The following is a 20,354-nucleotide window of genomic DNA, read 5'->3' on the forward strand; positions in this document are numbered from 1 at the left end:
GCATGGAGAAGGGGAGCAGACCCCCTGCCCACAACCAGACACTCCACCAGCACCTCATGGCCCTGCCTGGGGGCCCACGAAATGGAGCCAGGGACCAGACACTCCCCACAACCAGGCATACCACCAGCACCAAGGAGCATGCCAAAAACATCACCTCCTTGTGGGTGGCCCACCACAGCCACCACAATAACCAGGGCTGCCACAAAAGCGTCTAGACACCACAACCACCATGCAGATGGTCTCCCTGCTACTGGAGTGCATTGACACAAGGAGAGTCATCAGCAGAGACCAAAGAAAAGAAGAGGATCTCTCTCTACACAAAGTCCATTTCAGAGTGACAGAAGAAGCATCTGTTCTATGATAATATTGGGGAACCTGATCACACCTCTGAGCATTGGACAAATCATCTAGGCAACAAATCAAGAGTAACCGTTATTCTTTCAGAAGGAGAGAAAAAATCTAGGGTAATTAGATGGGGGAGGGTGGGGGAGAGGCGGATGGTGCAAGAATGGACAAGGGGCATAAAGAATTAATTGTGATTTGTAACAATACATATGCTAGGAATATTGATTTGATCAACATATCTCAATGTCAAACCCCAAAAGTATGTATAATCAAATGTGATTCAACAAAAAAAATTTTTTTAAAAGCACTCATTTTTTAAAGCTAATTGCTTAAAACTTCCATATACACACACACAAATGACTCACATTTGCCTTTCTTTCTGACGTTTTTATGATGCAATGTTATCATTAACTAGTCTTTTACTGTTAAAATTAAATGGCCAATTGAGACAAATAGTTGTGAGGCTTAGCTCTGGCTACTTTAACAAAATGCCATAGACTGGGTTGCTTAAACATAAGAAGTTTATTTCTCACAGTTCTGGAGGCTAGGAAGTCCAAGATCAGGGTGCCAGCATGGTCCAGTTCAGGTGAGGGTCCTCTTCCAGGTTGCAGAGCAAGCCAGCTCTCTGGCCTCTTCTTGCAATGTCCTCATTACCTCCCAAAGCTCCCATCTCCAAATGCCATCACACCAGGATTAGGGCTTCAGCATACAAATTTGGGGGGACACGAACATTCAGTCCATAGTCAGCATCGTACTTGCACTACTGATTAAGACTGGGGTGGGCAGGTGTTTGGGATCACATTCGTTTGGCATCCGTCTCATCCACTGCCCTGATGACAGCAACTGTCTGTCTCCACCATCAACAGCAGCACGACCTAGAGGAGGACAGGCAGAAAAGTTCTCAGCAGCGGGGGCTTTCCAGAAACCAAATCAACAATGGCAGCATTTGTCATCGGTTCACTCTGAGGATGTTCTCGTCTCACTTAACAAGAGGCCACCCCAGGCTTTCAAGGTCGTCATTGTGTTTATTTGATTTCTCTTCATTATCTGCCCAAAGTGGAAAACCCCTCTTCACTTTTTTTAATGCCACGCATTCAGTCGCCCACCCTCCCAGTACCTGGAGGGGCAGGAGGAGCTGCAGTGCTGGGCAAGAGGGGGATTCGCTGCAGAGCTACAGGAAGGTTGGTCCAGATTCCTGGAGTCTCCCTCCGTGCTTCCCCAGGCTCGGCTCCTTCCCTCCCTTGGCCTTGGCCACCAACCAGGACCCTCCACCCTCCTCCTACCCCTACCCGCCAGCACCCAGGAGTAAGCCCGAAAGCCGGGTGAAGACAATCTGACTAAGCAGCCTGACGTTTGTCATCGACAGTAGCCCCCCCACCCCTTATTATAGTTTTGCTTTCTGGGGTTTCAGTTACCAGCAGTGAATCCTTGTCCAAAAATATTAAATGGAGAGTTTCAGAAATAAACCATTTGTAAGTTTTAAATTTTGTGCCATTCTGAGTAGCATAATGAAATCTCACTCCGTTCCATACCGTCCTGCCCAGGATGTGAACTGTCCTCTGTCCAGTGGATTCACGCTGTCGTCATGCCCGGTGGTCACTCCGTAGCCCTGTCAGTCATCAGGTTGACCGTTGTGTGATTTCAGTGTTTGTGTGTAAGGAACCCTCATTTGGCTTAATAATGTCCCCAAAACACAAGAGTAGTAATGCGGCATATTTTTACAATTGTTCTATTATATTATTAGTTGTTATTGTTAACCTCTTACTGTGCCTAATTTATAAATTAAATGTTATCATACGTACGTACGCATAGAAAAAAACATAGTATATATAGGTTTGGTACCATCCACAGTTTCAGGCATCCACTGGCAATCTCAGGACATATCCCCCATGGTTAAGGGGGATGACTGTATTAGAAAATCTAGGAGAAGGGTCTAATAGAAGTGTATTTAAAGCAACACGTAAAGAATCAGTTCAAATTGTCATAGGTAAAGTACGAGTTGAGTTTGATCTTCAGGAAATGATCAAGAAACTTCCACAATGCAGCAATGTGACAGCACATGTGTGGTAAAGTGCCATGGCAGTTAGCGTAAGAACACAGACCTCAGGCGCCTGGCGGAGCTGGCTCTGTCTCAGACGTATTCATATTACAAATCGAGACCATTCTTTACTCCACGTTCACAGGCGAATAGGTGTGGGGAAAACACATAACGTAGTGCTTTGCCCTCTATGCTCTTACTCAGTGACAGTCATCACAGGATACTGATTCCTGACTTCCGTGACCAAGTGTGCGGGGATTTCTCCCCACTGACAAGCAAGGAAGCAGTTCTCCAGCAGACACCAGCGGGGTGTCCTCCAATTCAATTCGGACACTGTCTACCTTGAGATAGTGTCAGATCCCACAGGTTGAGGGCTCGGCCCCCAAGCCCGCCCCCCACTTCAGATGCCAATTACAAGTCCAGGCTTCTGGAACTTCTGACCAACCAGCTATAAATCGGGGTTCCCACAACCCCCTTCGTAGGTTCCATTAATTTGCTTGAGTGGCTGACAGAACTCAGGTTAATATGTACTCACCTTTACCTGTTTATTATAAAGGATATTACAAGGATACAGATGAGGAGGTGCACAGGCTGGGGTATGGGAGAAGGTGTACGGAGCTTCCATGCCCTGCCCAGGAGCACCCTCCATCCAGAACCCCCACGTTCAGCTACCCAGAAGCTCTCTGAACTCAGGCTCCTTGTTTTCTTATGGAGGCCTCATTACATAGCTGTGATTGATTAGATCCTTGGCCACTGGTAGTCATCTTAACCTTCAGTCCCTCCCTCCTCCCCTGAGGGTGCAGGTGGGACTGAAAGTCCAGCCTGCTTTTTTCCTGTGACCAGCCCCCTTCCTGAAACTCCCTACAGACTGCCAGCCATCATGAGCGTACAAACACACTCTCATCGCTTTGGAGATTCTAAGGATTCTAGCTGTGTGCCAGGAGACTGAGAGGAACACTAAATATATATTTCACAACACCACAACAGGACGAGAATACTTGCATTTCATGAAAAAATACACAGACATATAAAATCTGGAAATATTCCCCTCAGTTCAGAAGGAACAGGGGAAACTGGTGAATTTTGGAGTGGCTGGTCCATTAACAGGTACAATGGCAAAACACACACTGTGATAACAGCTTCATTTTCGATGGCTGCTGAGGTAACTGAAGAAATACGCTGTTACTGCCTGGCCAACATCTGGTCTCTTTTTCTACAGAAACAGCCAAAGGAAACCCTCCTATGTTACTATTCCCACAAATCCACCACCCACATTCAGGAAGCCAGAACACTGGACTGATGATTTCACTGACTTTGTTTTAAAGAGTTGTCGGGCTGAGATCACAGATTCCTCTGCCCATCCTGTGCAAGTCGCAAGTCAGGTAGTTGAAAGAAGATTCTAGCAGCCTTAGGCACAACAGACATGCTTTATTCCAGTTGTAGCTTCCAGAACCCCCACAGCTGCCTCCCACATGGGGGTCCCTGGGCATCCCGACTATGCCAGGTACAGACAGTAGGCCCATTCTGCCTGGGGTTCACACAGTACTGCAGGAAAAATGGACTTTTAAGTGACAAATAGTTTTTCATGAAAGCCTTTTAAATCCATCTCTGGCGTTAAGTGTTCCCAAGGTGTAGTGGATTGAATTATGTCCCCCCAAAACTCATTGAAGCTTGATTTGTGTCCCCCAAGTTTTATGTATTAGAAACTTAGCCCCACTGTGACTGTTAAGAGAATGGGAAATTCTGTTATGTTAATTGAAAGATGGAGTCTTGAAGAGGTGATTGGACTGTAGGTCTGTGCAGTAGTGAATGGTTAAAAATGGTGGTCAGGGGCGTGGTTCTGAGGGCTTTAGAAGAAGAGGAGAGTCTGTCTCTCTCTCTTTGCTCTCTGTGCTTCCACCATCTTGCAATGTGAGACCCCTAGGTCACTGTTGCCACCACCAGATGGACTTTGGACTTCCCAGTCTCAGGAACTGTAAGCAATAAGTTTTATTTTCTTTATAAATCACCCAGTTCCAAGTATTTTGTTATAAGCAACATGCACAGACTAATGTACAAGGCCAGGAGCCCAGACTGAAGCTTTTATAGGAGGGGAGGTCTCTGCCCATGTAGAGTGAGTTATGGAAAGCTCCACTTACAGGAGCCATCTGGAAGGCAGGGCAGTGTCTGGTGCTCCATGGCTTGTGGACCAGCTTTTGTACTGTTAGGTTCAGGAAGATGTGGAAATTAGAGACCCAAGCCAGGTGCTATTTCAGCCAAAAAGCTTTATTCCACCAGTGTGGAGGGGAGACCAATTCAGATCAGCTCCCCTGAACAAAGGAAAGAACGGGTTTTATAAGACCTTGAGGGAGACATCTGGCAGAGTTATTGGCAATTTTGAAATCAGTGGTAGGTGATGCAACCTTTGTGGTCCAATAACATCTGTTCAGTTAGGATATAGGCTTCTGGTTTGTGTTGCCACCACATACATTTACCAGTACAAAGCATCCTTCCCAAAGTATTCCTCCCCAACCAGCCCAATTGCCTGCTCTCTGCAGCCCATATGCTTGAGCAAGATGTTCCTTTAATGATAACAGTCATGTTTGCTTATTCCTAGGAGAAGAATTCACTGACCAGTTCCTAGAGCAGAAAGAGGGGAAGGGGAGGGAGAAAAGGGTGGGAAGTTGCTTAACATGGCTCTGCTGATGTTAAGCTGGTCATGAGACCTAATGGTCCTCTCTTTTTATACATATATATGGGAAAAAAAGGATCGGGGATGGAGTTCTCTGCTTCTGTCTTTTTTAAAAAAATTTTTTTTATTTTTTGTTTATTTATTTATTTATTTTTATTAAGTTTTATTTTGTCGATATACATTGTGGCTGATTATTGCTCCCCATCACCAAAACCTCCCTCCCTTCTCCTTCCCCCCCTCCCCCCCAACAATGTCCTTTCTGTTTGCTTGTCGTATCAACTTCAAGTAGTTGTGGTTGTTATATCTTCTCCCCCCCCCCGGTTTGTGTGTGTGTGTGTGTGTGTGTGTGTGTGTGTGTGTGAATTTATATATTAATTTTTAGCTCCCACGAATAAGTGAGAACATGTGGTATTTCTCTTTCTGTGCCTGACTTGTTTCACTTAATATAATTCTCTCAAGGTCCATCCATGTTGCTGCAAATGGCAGTATTTCATTCGTTTTTATAGCTGAGTAGTATTCCATTGTGTAGATGTACCACATTTTCCGTATCCACTCATCTGATGATGGACTTTTGGGCTGGTTCCAACTCTTGGCTATTGTAAAGAGTGCTGCGATGAACATTGGGGAACAGGTATACCTTCGACTTGATGATTTCCATTCCTCTGGGTATATTCCCAACAGTGGGATAGCTGGGTCGTATGGTAGATCTATCTGCAATTGTTTGAGGAACCTCCATACCATTTTCCATAGAGGCTGCACCATTTTGCTTAAGGGGGTTAGTGACAGTAAAGCTAGCTCCCCAAGAGCTGTCAGGGTTTTCTATAGGGAAAGGAGTGAAGGGGTATAGGTCAGCATCACTGGAGGTGGTCCATTCTGTTCTTCCTGGTTGTGTCATGGTGCATGCTCAGTCAGTCCAAGATGGCAGAGTTGTTCATCATCGTCACCCCAGGATGGCAATTGTAGTGGTCACCTTCAAGCTTTGTGTGCATGCGGGAATTCCTAAAAGGGTCTTAAGGTTAATCTGTAACTTAAATTTTGCAATTATGGTAAACAAGCCTTGGGGAGGGGTTTTGTAACTCAGTAAATATCTGTTTCCTCTTTTATCTCATTCTATTTTATCAGGTCCGGCCATGGGGTAATCATTTGCCTTGGGGGTCTCATGACTGAGGAGTGGAAAAGTAACAAAGTGTCCTCTGCAGGGAAAATGGAGTCAGTTTGGTTCACAGGCCTAGGCTTACTCTGTTTCTTTCCTCCCTGGGAGATTTTATCCTTTTTTTTCTTAAGGAGAAAGGGGCCGGAGGTCTTTCTTCCGAAACTGCTTCCTACTGGCCATGGGTGTAGTCCCTGCCTACATTTTGGAGCTGTAAAAATCTCTCACCGACTATCTAGTGATTTATAGGGACTCAGTTCCTCTTAGGAGGGAATGGGTTGGAATCCCTGTGTTATAATCTTGATGGGGAACTGTTGTAGTCTGGAAGATAAGTTTTTATTAACAGATTCAAAGACAGGACTAGAATCTAATAACAGGTGTGCTAGTGTTTCCTTTTGAAAAATAATTTCTCTCTCCGAGTTTCCCAATTTTATCAAAGATATTTATGACAAGACTAATTTATCTGCAAAATAAGTTTAGTTTTTGGCCAGATTATTTGCATAAAGCTCTTTCTGAGTTGGCTTTGCTGCGGCTTTTATAAGGAATCTCAGATTAGACCTTCAAAAGCTTCTTGGGACGTAAGAAGCCAAGCCAAGGATTTGACTTACTCTTTGATTACCTGTGTGAGTTGGGTGAATTCCTCTCTTCTGGAGGTCCCCAAAATTTTGAGGTTCTGGCTTGTTGGAAAGTATGTTCTTTACTTATTGCAAGGCCAGGGATCTTGTAATCATGTAGAGAAGGTATCAGGCCAGTCTTTCCAAGTGGCTTTTTATTGGCTCCCTAAAAGGGTCAACCTCAATTCCTTAAGGCAAACATGAAAATATGACATTCCAGTCAAAGCCTTGGTAAAATAACCAGTGTCTCCAACTGTGTCCTGTTACAAGAAGAACATATTCTTTTTGAACTTATGCAGATAACTATATTGCCATACAATAACAATACTCATGAATAGTTTTAAAGTCCTGGAGGGATCAAGTAGAGAGAAAACTAAATGTTCCAATTTTTCTCACAAACGTTTAATTTAGCAAGCTCTTATATCTTAAAAGAGTATCTTAAGTCTTGAAAACAAAACATTAAGAGAACCAGCAATGTTTCAAAATGAAGAAATTATAAAAAAACCATAATTCTTTTTATCAGTTAATTCAGGTTTATGTAATTAACTTTTGCTTTTTTGACCTTGGTCAGCAATTTCATAAACCCATCAGTTTCTTTATTAGAATTTTGGAAATTCAGTCCAATGGTATGAACTTAAAGTTGTCAGGAACCTGTACCTGTCAGATTTTCCATGACTCTTTTTTTGAAGACATACCAGTTTTTGAATAATTGAATCAAGATTATGACTGATAGCATTTATATTAAGACACAGCTTTCTAAGAACCTTACACAACTTTGGAACACATATCAATATATCTATATAATGTATCTAGAAAAAAATGTTAAACACCATTTTATGTCTTGATGATGCTTCCCATTTAATTCAACTTATCAGACAAGTCCAATTAGTTTTGACATCTCTCTTTTATAGATCCTTTGAGAAGTTCCAGGGTCCTTGGATTGTGGTGGTCCTTCCACCATGATCAAGTGGGATTCATCCCAGAGATGCAAGGATGGTTCAACATACACAAATCAGTAAATGTGGTACACCACCTCAACAAAATCACCATATGATTTTCTCAATAGACACAGCAAAAGCGTCCATTGATGGACATTCAGGTTGGTTCCATAGCCTGGCTATTGTAAATAGAGCTGTGATAAACATGGGAGTGCAGGTATCCTTTCTACATGATGACTTCCATTCCTTCGGATACAAACCCAGTTTTGCTGGATTGCATGGTATTTCTATCTATAGTTGTTTGAGGAACCTCCACAGTGTTCTCCATAATGGCTCTAGTAATTTACAGTCCCAGCAGTGCAGAAGGGTTCCTCTTTCTCTGCATGTTCACCAGCGTTTGTTATTTTCTGTCTTTTTTATAATAGCCAGTCTAACTAGGGTGAGATGATATCTTAAAGTGGTTTTGATTTGCATTTTCCTGATTATTAGTGATGTTGAGCATTTTTTTCATATACTTGTTGGCCATCTGTATGTCCTCCATTGAGAGATGTCTATTCAGCTCCTTTGCCCATTTTTAAATTGTATTATTATTATTATTACTATAAAGTTGTATGAGTTCCTTGTATATTCTGGATATTAATCCCTTGTCAGATGCATAGTTTGCAAATATTTTCTCCCTTTCTGTAGGTTGTCTTTTCACTCTGTTGATTGTTTCCTTTGCTGTGCAGAAGCTTTTTAGTTTGATTTAATCCCATTTGTTTATTTTTTCTTTCGTTGCCTGTGTTTTGGGGATGTTATTCATAAAATCTTTGCGCAGTCCTATATCCTGAAGTGTTTCTCCTATGTTTTCTTCTAGGAGTTTTATAGTTTCAGGTCTTATATTTAAGTCTTTAATCCATTTTGAGATGATTCTGGTATATGGCAGGGTATGAATCTAGTTTTATTCTTCTACATATGGATATCCAGTTTTCTCAGCACAATTTATTGAAGATGCTCTCCTTTCCCCATTGTATAATCTTGATGCCCTTGTTGAAAATCAATTGGCTGTAAAAAACTGGGTTGATTTCTGGGTTCTCTATTCAATTCCGTTTGTCTAAGTGTCTGTTTTAATGCTGGTGCCATGCTGTTTTGGTTACTATAGCTTTGTAATATAACTTGAAGTCTGGAATTGTTATGCCTCCAGCTTTATTTATTTATTTTTTTTGCTCAGGGTTTTGGCTATTTGGGGTCTTTTGTTGCTTCATATGAATGTTAGGATTGTTTTTTTCTATTTCTGTGAAGAATGTCATTGGTGTTTTGATGGGGATGACATTGAATCTGTAGATAGCTTTGGGTAATATGGACATTTTTCTACATTGATTCTTCCAGTTCATGAACAAGAATGTCTTTCCGTCTTTTGGTGTCCTCTTTTATTTCTTTCAGCAGTGATTTGTAGTTCTCATTGTAAAAATCTTTCACCTCTTTGGTTCAATTGATTCCTAGGTTTTTTTGTGTGTGTGTGACTATTGTAAATAGGCTTGCTTTCTTGACTTCTTTTTCTGATAGTTTGTTGTTAGAGTATAAAAATGCTACAGATTTTTGTATATTGATTTGTATCTTGCAACATTACTGAATTTATTTATCAGCTCTAAGAGTTTTTTGGTGGAGTGCCTCATGTTTTCTATATATAGAATTATGTCATTTGTGAACAGGGACAACTTGATTTTGTCTTTTCCTGTTTGGATGCCCTTTATTTATTTCTTTTGTCTAATTGCTCTGGCAAGTACTTCCAATAATATGTTAAATAAGAGTGGTGAGAGCAGACATCCTTGTCTTGTTCCTGCTCTCAAAGGAAAAACTTTAAGCTTTTCCCCATTCAGGATCATATTGATGGTGGGTTTGTCATATATGCTTCTTATTGTTGAGATATCTTTCTACTATACCTAATTTGTTGAGAGTTTTTATCATGAAGGATGTCAAATTTTGTCAAAAGCTTTTTTCTGCATATGCTGAGATGATCATATAGTTTTTGTTCTTGATTTTGTTAATGTGGTGTACCACATTTACTGATTTGCATATGTTGAACCACCCTTGCATCTCTGGGATGAATCCCATTTGATCACGGTGTATAATTTTTTTGATGAGTTGCACAGCACAGGAACTGCGACCTCCCCACCCACTCCTATTAGAATTTGACCCCTCTCAGGGGTGTCTCACTACTGTTGGCTAATTGTGATTGGCTTTCCAGAGTTTACGATGACGGACAGATGGCCTGATTCTATATCCATCACCTTTCTGCTGGTACACACACCTTAGTAAGACTATTCATATATATATATATTTGGCCTTTGCCCCCAATTCCTGGAACAGAGCTCCTAAAACACTTGGAATTTCCCGAGCGATAGGGATGTCTTTTGTTATTCAGAATGAGCTCTTTTCTTTTCTTTCTTTCTTTTTTTTCTAAAAGTTGACCGGTAAGGGGATCTTAACCCTTGGCTTGGTGTTGTCGGCACCATGCTCAACCATTGAGCTAACCGGCCATCCCTATATAGGATCCGAACCCGTGGCCTTGGTGTTATCAGCACTGCACTCTCCCAAGTGAGCCACAGCCAGCCCTAGAATGAGCTCTTTTCAATCAAACCTGAGTTTATGCTAATGAGGTAACTCTCAGTTAGGGGGAGCTTCAGGATTGGGGCTATTATTATTTAATCAATAATGTCTATATAATGAAACTTCCATAAAAAGTCATACATGATGGGGTTGGGAGACTTTCTGGGTTGTTGAACACATTGATGTGGTGGGGGGATGGCTGGGTCAGGGAGGGCATAGTGACAAAAATTCTCTGCTTGACCAAACTTTAGTCAGTCTCCTGAAACTTCTCTTAGGCCCATCTGTGTACTTCTTTGTAAAATCCGACTTTAGCAAAGAGGTAAAGACAGTTTAGCAACCCCCTCTCCCCCAATATCTGGTCAGGTTCCTCATCCTCCACCACCCTCCAGGTAATGTCTGATCACCCTGGTCTGTCTCAGCAAGAATCCTGTTAGGGTGGTTTAGCCAGAATCCCCCTGCTATGGTTTGGATGTGGTTTGTCCCTGCCAAAACTCAAGTTGAACTTTGATTCCCAGTGTGGCAGTGCTGAGAGGTGGAGCTTAGTGGGAGGTGTTTGGGTCATTGGGGCAGATCCCTCATGAATGAATTAATGTCCTATCTCGGGGGTGAGTAAGTTCTTGGGTTGTCAAAGAGTTTGGCTCCCTTGGTTTTTCTCTCTTGCTTCCTCTCATGCCATGTGATCTCTTTGCACACACCTGCTCCCCTTCCATTGTCTGTCATGAGTGGAAGTAGCTTGAGGCCCTCGCCAGATGCAGCTGCTCAATCTTAGACTTTCCCATCATCAAAATTGTCAGCCAAATAAATCTCTTTTCTTTATGAATTACCCAGTCTCAGATATTCTGTTATAGTGGCACAAAATGATTTAAGATACCCCCTTACCCCTGATGTTTCCTCTTAGTCATTTTTTATCCACTTACCCCCACCCTGCTCCTTGGCTACAAATTCCCACTTGCCCATCTGTAGTCAAAGTTGAGCTCTATCTCTCCCCCTGTTCCACTGCAAAATCCCATTGCAGTTAGTTGTTCCTGTACCTATCAATATGGTCCTGAATAAAGTATTTCTTACCATGCTTTTTACAAATGTGAAAGTTGCCAGTACCGAAATGGAGTCACTTATGTCAAACTCTAATAAAATGGAGCTGGAAGGCCATGAAGGACAGGTCCTCATGCAGGTATGCTTATGACAGAAACTATCCCAAGAATTCCTCAAAACTGTAGTATTTCAGGTAAGCCACTTGCACAAGGACATTTACCTGACAATGGCTGTCTCCTTTGTGGAGCTAACACCAACTCCTGAAAAAAGCCCCAGTAACCAATGGTTTTTCTTTCAAAACAGCTTACATGAGCTTCCTTTTTAAAAAAACAAAACAAAAACAAAAACCTTCCCTTGCCCCAACCTTTTTGGATGGGCCTATGTTCCAGCATAGCAAGTGTATCTGAAATTGCAATTCTTCTCTATTCCTGAACAAACTCTTGGTTTTGGAGAGCTGGTCTCTGTGTTGTTTATTTGAAGCTGACGCAAATATCATTGAATAATCTTCTCTTGAACGATAGAAGCTCTGCACAATCCTCCCTCCCCCATCCTGCCAATTTTGCCTTATTCATCTCTTCCACTTGGCTGTTCCTGAGTTGTACCTTTTATAATAAGCTGGTAATCATAAGTAAAGCCCTTTTCTAAGTACTGTGAGTTGTTCTAGGGAGTTATCAAACTTGGGGGGTGCTTTGTGGGAACCCCCACATTTGTAGTCAGCCAGGTAGAAGTGTGCGTAGCTGGGGAACTCCATTGGCTGCTGGTATCTGAAGTCTTGTGGGACTGCGCCCTCTACCTGGAACCTGATGTTAACTCTGGGTAGTTAGTGTAAGAATTGAATTGGATGGCTGAACACTCAGTTGGTGTTGGAGAATTAGAGAATTGCTTGTATGATGTGTACTTGGTTATTATCAGAAAAAAACCACACATACCTGCTTTCCGTTTAGCATAGATTGTGCTGAGGCTGAAACAGCCCAGGGTAGACAGTGTCAGGTTTTAGCTCAGAGTTGGGTCCAGGCAATTTGGGTCTATGAATTCAGGATTCCAAAAAAGCCAGTGGACTTTCTTCAGCAGCAGCAAAACTGAGATGCTATAGGGCTGATGGTTGTATTCTAAGTGATGAGCATGTCTTTCCTAAGCCCTTTTTGCTCTGTTAGTCTTAGAGTCCAAACTGACCCATATTAGGCTGGATAATCAGCTTCTAAGGATCAGACACGTAATCTCACAAGAGCTCATTAGCAAACTAAAACCTTCTTTTTAAAATTCCCAAAGTATATCTCCATCTGGAGAAGGCCTCTTTCTCCTGTTGCCTCCCCTTTTCCCAGACGCTCCAATAGGGAAAAATCATAGCCAAAATTATCAGTTATAGACACTTATTTGTTTTTAATATTCTAACAATTTAAATTCCAACCAGCCCACTGGCAGCAAAAAGCAAGGAAGTTCTGTCCCGCCAAAACTTTTTCTTTGCAGCTTTCCCTGATTGCGATGATCTCTCCAGCATTTATAAAATTATAAGCATACAACATTTTACATTAATTTAAATTGTACATCCAGATGAAAGAGCCGCAAAATACAAAGCCATTAAAAATTTTATTCTTTTTCATTGCCAATTTATTCACCCCCTTAGCAGCATTCAACATTTAGATGCTGGGGAAGATTCTGGTTAGAATTTGGGGCAAGGTGAGGCCCTCCTCCCCAAACTATTATAGTAGTAGCAGCAGCTAGGCCGAAGAAATGACTGGAATTTTTCTCTCCTCTTGTTTATCTAAAGCTTTGCTTCAATAAAAACAGACACACTGATCGATGGAATAGAAGAGAGAATCTAGAAATCAACCCACACACCTACAGCCATCTGATCTTTGACAAAGGCACCAAGCCTATTCACTGGGGAAGGGACTGCCTCTTCAGCAAATGGTGCTGGGATAACTGGATATCCATATGCAGGAGAATGAAAGTAGACCCATACCTTTTACCATACACTAAAGTCAACTCAAAATGGATTAAAGAATTAAACATACACCCCGAAACAATAAAACTTCTTAAAGAAAACATAGGAGAAACACTTCAGGAAATAGGACTGGACACAGACTTCATGAATACAACCCCAAAAGCACGGGCAACCAAAGGAAAAATAAACAAATGGGATTATATCAAACTAAAGAGCTTCTGCACAGCAAAAGAAACAATTAAAAGAGTTAAAAGACAACCAACAGAGTGGGAGAAAATATATGCAAAATATACATCTGACAAAGGATTAATATCCAGAATATATAAGGAACTCAAACAACTTTACAAGAAAAAAACAAGCAACCCAATTAAAAAATGGGCAAAAGAGCTAAGTAGGCATTTTTCTAAGGAAGATATACAAATGGCTAACAGTCGTATGAAAAAATGCTCAACATCACTCAGCATCCGGGAAATGCAAATCAAAACCACACTGAGATACCATCTAACCCCAGTTAGGATGGCTAAAATCCAAAAGACTATGAACGATAAATGCTGGAGAGGTTGCAGAGAAAAAGGAACTCTCATACATTGTTGGTGGGACTGCAAAATGGTGCAGCCTCTATGGAAAATGGTATGGAGGTTCCTCAAACAATTGCAGATAGATCTACCATATGACCCAGCTATCCCACTGTTGGGAATATACCCAGAGGAATGGAAATCATCAAGTCGAAGGTATACCTGTTCCCCAATGTTCATCGCAGCACTCTTTACAATAGCCAAGAGTTGGAACCAGCCCAAATGTCTATCATCGGATGAGTGGATACGGAAAATGTGGTACATCTACACAATGCAATACTACTCAGCTTTAAAAACGAATGAAATACTGCCATTTGCAACAACATGGATGGACCTCGAGAGAATTATATTAAGTGAAACAAGTCAGGCACAGAAAGAGAAATACCACATGTTCTCACTTATTGGTGGGAGCTAAAAATTAATATATAATTCACACACACACACACACACACAAAACCGGGGGGGGGGAGAAGATATAACAACCACAATTATTTGAAGTTGATACATCAAGCAAACAGAAAGGACATTGTTGGTGGGGGGGGAGGGGGGAGAGAAGGTGGTTTTGGTGATGGGGAACAATAATCAGCCACAATGTATATTGACAAAATAAAATTAAAAATTAAAATAAAGCTTTGCTTCAGTTCTATGAAAGGACTTAACTTTTACCCTTTCACTCAGGAGCAAGTAACGCAAACTTTTGGCTCACCCAGAACACCTCTGGGAATTTTTTGGGCCCTTTCTCCTCTCACCTAGAGGAGAGAACAAAAACCAAAGGCATTATCTTGGCTGTACTTTTATCCCCTCTCAGTTTAGCCAGGGGCACCAGTGAGTACATTGTCCTGCAGATGGAAATATTATTTCCAGTTCTGCAGGTAACTTTTTACCTCTCACAACACACAGCAGCTGAGCTGCTGGTATAGGACTGGGTGCACTGAGTCCAATCACATTGTAAAAGTGATCCAAGAGACACACCACTGTGTGGCCAGGCTGGTGGACAAATGGTGTGGATGCTGGAAGCTGGAGTGCATGGTGTTTGGAATGCCCTCTCAAAGGGAGATGTGTGTGCAAAATGTTTAGGAGTGTGCCTTTAACAGGAGGGTGAAATGAAGCTGACTTGTGCAAATTTGAATCCCTGGAGATATATATATATGTATTTTGATTCCAGTCTCCTCCTTATATCTCCAGAAGTATCCGATCTTCTTAACTGACATTATTATTTTATTATTTCTGAATGTGTTTTAAATTATTAAAAGATATGTGTGTATCTCTAAACAATGTGTAGTTTCATTTTTCATTTTAGACTTACATACATGGTAAAATACTAAACATTCTGAAGATTCTTCTTTATTTATTTATTTTTGGCGTATGTATATTTGTATTGATGCGTGTAATTCAAGTTTATTCATTTTCATTGCTCTAGAGGATGCTATTGCATAAATATTCCATAATTTATTTTCTCTTCTTTGCTGGGTTACTTTTGAGCTCCTTCCAGTTTGTACCATTATGAACACTATTGCTGTAAATATTCAATATTTGTGCTAGAGTTTCTCTGGAGTACATCCCTAGAAATGGCATCGCTGGATTATAGTGTACACACATCTTTAACTTTTCTCACTTCTAACCAGCTTCTTTCTAAAGTTATGCCAGTTTACATTTCTGCTGGCCACATGTGAGAGTCTCTTTTTGTCTCTCTGCAATGTACAGTCTACATCCTTAGCAATACTTGGTATTGCTAGTTGTGAAAGTTAATTTTGTACCAACTTGACTGGGGCATGGAGTGCCCAGACATTTGATTGAACATTATTTTAGGTGTGTCTGTGATCCATTTCTGGATGGGATTAATGGATTAATGTTTGAATTGGTAGACTGAGAAAGCATATTGCCCTTCCCAATGCTGGTGGGCCTCATCCAATCTATTCAGGGCATGACTAGGACAAAGCGCTGAGTGAGAGAGAATTCTCTCTCTCTGTATGCCTTCAAGCTGGGACATCAGTCTTCTGCTTTCAGATTTGAACTTGAACTGAAAGTGGAATTGTTGAGTTATATGTAGGTGTATATTTTGTGTGTGTATGTGTCTTAAAACAGTATTTTAAAAGAAATTGTTAACTAAAGTGTTTGTACCACTTTAAATCTCTATCACCAGTGTATGAGGGTTCCAGAACCTCCCAAACCTTGTTAATATGTGGTGTGGTCAGTTGAAAAAAATGTAGTCATTCTAATATATCTATAATTGTATCTTACTGTGATTTTAATTTCCATTTCCCTAATAATTAATGCTGTTGTGCATATTTTCTTTCTTTTCTTTTTTTTCCCTGGAGCCTGCTTCTGTGCATATTTTCATGTGTTTATTTGCCATCAGTATATATCTTTTGGAAGGTGTCACTTCAAATCTTTTGCCATTTTAGAAATTGGGGTTGTTTTTCTTATTACTGAGTTGTAAAAGTTTTAAATATATTCTGATATAGTCCTTTTTTGACTGTATGTTATCAAATACTTTCTCTCAGTCTGTGACTTGCCTTTTCATTTTTATAACAGTGTGTTTAAGAGGAAATTTTAAAATTTTGATGACATCAAATTTATTGATTTTTATTTTTACACTTTTTTATGTTTGTGTGTGTGTGTGTGTGTTGTATCTAAAAAATCTTTGCCTAATCTAAGATCACAAATATTTTCTCCTGTGTTTTCTTTCAGAAGATTTGTAATTTTAGCTCCTATATATAAGTCAGTGATCTATTTTGGGCTAATTTTTTGTTTAAGGGTGATGGAGTTTGGATGTGTTGTCCCCTCCAAAACTCATGTGGAAATTTGATCTCCAATGTGGCAGTGTTGGAAACTGATTGAGTCATGGGGGCGGATCCCTCATGAATGGATTCATGCTCTCCCTGGGGGAGGGGAAATAAATGAGTGAGTTCTGCTCTATTAGTCCCTGACTCTATTGAGTCATGGGGGCTGATCCTTCAAGAAAGTATTAATGCTCTTCCTGGGGGCGGGGGGCCTGAGTGAGATCTCGCTCTATTACTTCCCATGAGAGCTTGTTGTTTAAAAGACCCTGGCACGTCCTCTCTCTCTCTCTTGCTTCCTCTCACCATGTGATCTGCTTGTACCCGCCGGCTGCTGCCACTTTTCTGCCATGAGTAGAAGCAGCCTGAGGCCCGTGCCAGATGCAGCTGTCCCAGAATCATAAGCCTAATAAACCTCTTTCCTTTATAAATTACCCAGTCCCAGGTAATTCTGTTATAGCAACACAAAACGGACAAAAACAAAGGGTAAGGCAAGGGTTGAGGTTGATATTTTTGCTATGGCTGTCTGATTGTTCCAGCATCATTTTTCAAAGAAATTTATCCTTTCTCTATTGATTTGTATTGGCAGTTCTGTCAAAAATCAAGTGACTATATTTGTGTCATTCTATTACTTGATTCTTTATTCTTTTTCCATTGATCTATATTAGGCAAATGGTGGCCTGCAGCCTAAGTTTGGCCACCCACTGCCTGTTTTGCAAGGTCCATGAAAACAGTTATTCTCATTTATTTACATATTGTCTGTGGCTGCTTTTGTGGTACGATGGCAGATTATGCAGCTTTTTGGCATGTCAAGCCTAAAATATTTACCACCTGGTCCTTTACATAAAAAGTTTGCTGACTTGCCCCCCCCACCCCAAAATCTGTCCCTGGGGCTGGATTTTTAAAATCAATTTTATTGTTCTTCTCAAAAATCAAGCTTTGGATTCATTGATGTTTTTCTTTTTTCTTTTTCTATTTTACTAATTACTTCTGCTATCTTTATTATTTCCTTTCTTTGCCTTCTTTGGTTTTTATATGATTCGATTCCCTAGTTTCTAAGATAAAAGCTTAGATCATTGATGAGACATTTCTTCTTTTCTAATGTAAGTTAATACTATAAATTTCTTTGTAAATACCTCTTTAGCTATATCTCACAAATCTTGATATGTTACATTTATTATTTTTCAGTTCAAAATACTTTCTAATTTTTCTTGTACTTAAAAAAAAATCATGGATAACTTAGAAGTGTGTTTTACTTAATTTTTAAATATTTGGAGGTTTCCAAACAAATCTTTTTATTTTTTATTTCTAATTTAATTCCATTGTGGTCACAGAACTTACTTTCTATAAATGTCATCCTTATAAAATTAGTGAGACTTGTTTCATGGCCCTGAATATGATCTGTTTTGGTAAATAGTTCATGTGAACTTGGAAAAAAAAGTACATTCTCTTCCCACATGCTTTATTGTCTGGAGTGCTCTATAAAGGCCAATTAGGTCAAATTATTTGACAGTGTTTTCAAGGCTTTTAAAATCCTTATCAAAGCTCTGTTTACTTGTGAAATAAATTATCAGTTATTTCTTAAAAAACTAAGAAAAATGTCTTTTATATTTACCCACATATTAACCATTTCTGGTGCTCTTCGATCTTTTGTTCAGATGCAGATTTCTATCTGGTATCATCTTCTTTCTGCTGAAGAAATGTCTTCAACATCTTAGTGTGGGTCTTCTGATGATGAATTCTTTTAGCTTTTGCATATCTGGTGAAGTCTTTATTTTGCCTTCAGTTGTGAAAGATTTTTTCACCGAGTATAGAATTCTCTGTTGACAATTATTCTTTCAGTACTTTAAAAATGTTGCTCCACTGCCCTCTGGCTTGCATTGTTTCCAGTGAAATCTGCTGTCATTCTCATCCTTGTTTCTCAGTATACAATGCACTTTTTCTCTGCCTGCTTTTAAGAATTTCTCTTTATCACTGGTTTTCAGCAATTTGATTATAATGTGCCTTGATGTAGGTTTCTTCATGTTTCTTGTGCTTGGGGTTGTTGAGCTTCTTGGATAGGTAGGTGCATAGCTTTTAGCAAATTTGGAAAATGTTTAGTCATTATTTATTCAATTATTTTTTTCTGTGATCCCTTCTCTCTGCTCCTCCTGGGACTTTAATTACAGCTATTTTACCCTGCTTGAAGTTTAGTGTACATCTCTCTGATGAACTTTTCACTTATTTTGGTTTTATTTTTCTTCCTATCTCATTATTGATAGTTTCTATTGCTGTCCTTATGTTTACTAATCTTTTATTCTGCAGTATCTAATTTGGTTTTAATAACATCTGGTACATTTTTCATTTCAGACATTGTATTTTTATCTTAAATTTGATTTGCATCTTTAAAAAAATATATGTCTCTCAAATATGCTCATTTTAATAATAGGAAGAAGTAAACTGGGTTTGGTTGGTGGCTGAAGAATACGGGGGAAGAAAGTAATGATCTCAGGGCTTTCAGTTCCAAGTTCCAATTCTGAGTAAGTGACCAGGAAGCATCTGGAATGGTTCTAAAAGAAACCCTGTCTTTTGTAACCACAGAGTTCAGATTAATGAAAACCAAACCTAAAGCTAAGTCTTACAGGTTACTGATCTCAATGCAAATTGAATTCCCATCCTTAATGCAATGTTATGCTGCAGTTAGGGCATTAATTGAGAGGACATTGGGATGGGGACACACAGGCAGATTCCAATGAGGCTGGAGACCTTGAACTCCTAAATACTGTTGAGCTGCCTTTGTCAATAGAAGCAACCTGCCCTCCCTTATCATAGGAGGTGAATCTCCGTTTTCCTCCAAAACCTGTAGTGACCTCCCCTGAAGGAGTTGCCTTCCATGAGACTCTTGATCCACCACAGGACCTGTCTCCATCTCCTTTCATTGCTTCTAGACCTATAACCAGACTCAAGCCCAAACAGGCCTCTGAGGGTGAGGTACAAAATATGACCCACAAGGAGGTACAACATACACCAAAAGAATAGAAATATTTTGCTAATTTATTTTACTAGAAACCCAAGGCTAGAGATTTGGATCAGGGTGGAAGGAAAATATGTAGAAGGGATCTCAGTTTTTGATGTGGGCTCACTAAACAGAGGTTCTGAATTTGGCATCTAGTGGCTGCAAGTGGCTCTAAGAATTTTCTTGGTTAATGAAAACATGGATCCAACAGGTTTTCTTGGTTTCCTTAATTATTATACTATCCTCTAATTGGAGTTGTTTCATCAGAGGTCAGGAAAGTGAGATGAAATTCCTTATATACAAGCTTTTATGTTGTTACGTACTAAAGACTCCTCACAGGAAGGCTCACAGCTTATGGTACGGAGGAAGGGGAAAGAAGGAGCTATTGAGGCCGTCACAGAAAGCCATTGTACAGAGGAAAAGGAGGGCAAGGAGCACAGCTTGCTAACCACATTAAACCCTCCAGACATGTAGGGTAATCAGAATGCTGCCCAAGCTCCAGGGCTTCTGCCCCTGGCAACTTTACCCTCACCACCCCTACACCCCGTTCAACCCGAGACAGAATGCTGCCAAAGATGTGGTGAGACCAAGGCGCAGACCCACTGACTGAGAAATGGATGGGTCCTTATGATATCTTGCTGACCACCCATCCCCTCCTAAAGCTCGCCAATATTGAGCCTTG

At 40.4% G+C, this 20,354-nt stretch overlaps 1 pseudogene; it reads right to left on the minus strand.

The window, feature by feature from the left end:
- Nucleotides 1-1,163: 1,163 nt before the first annotated feature.
- LOC134376686 (serine/threonine-protein kinase 3-like) overlaps nt 1,164-20,354 on the minus strand; it is a 36,154-nt pseudogene continuing 16,963 nt past the window's right edge.

This window comes from Cynocephalus volans, chromosome 4, assembly GCF_027409185.1.
Source record: "Cynocephalus volans isolate mCynVol1 chromosome 4, mCynVol1.pri, whole genome shotgun sequence".
NCBI classification, from domain to species: Eukaryota; Metazoa; Chordata; class Mammalia; order Dermoptera; family Cynocephalidae; genus Cynocephalus; species Cynocephalus volans.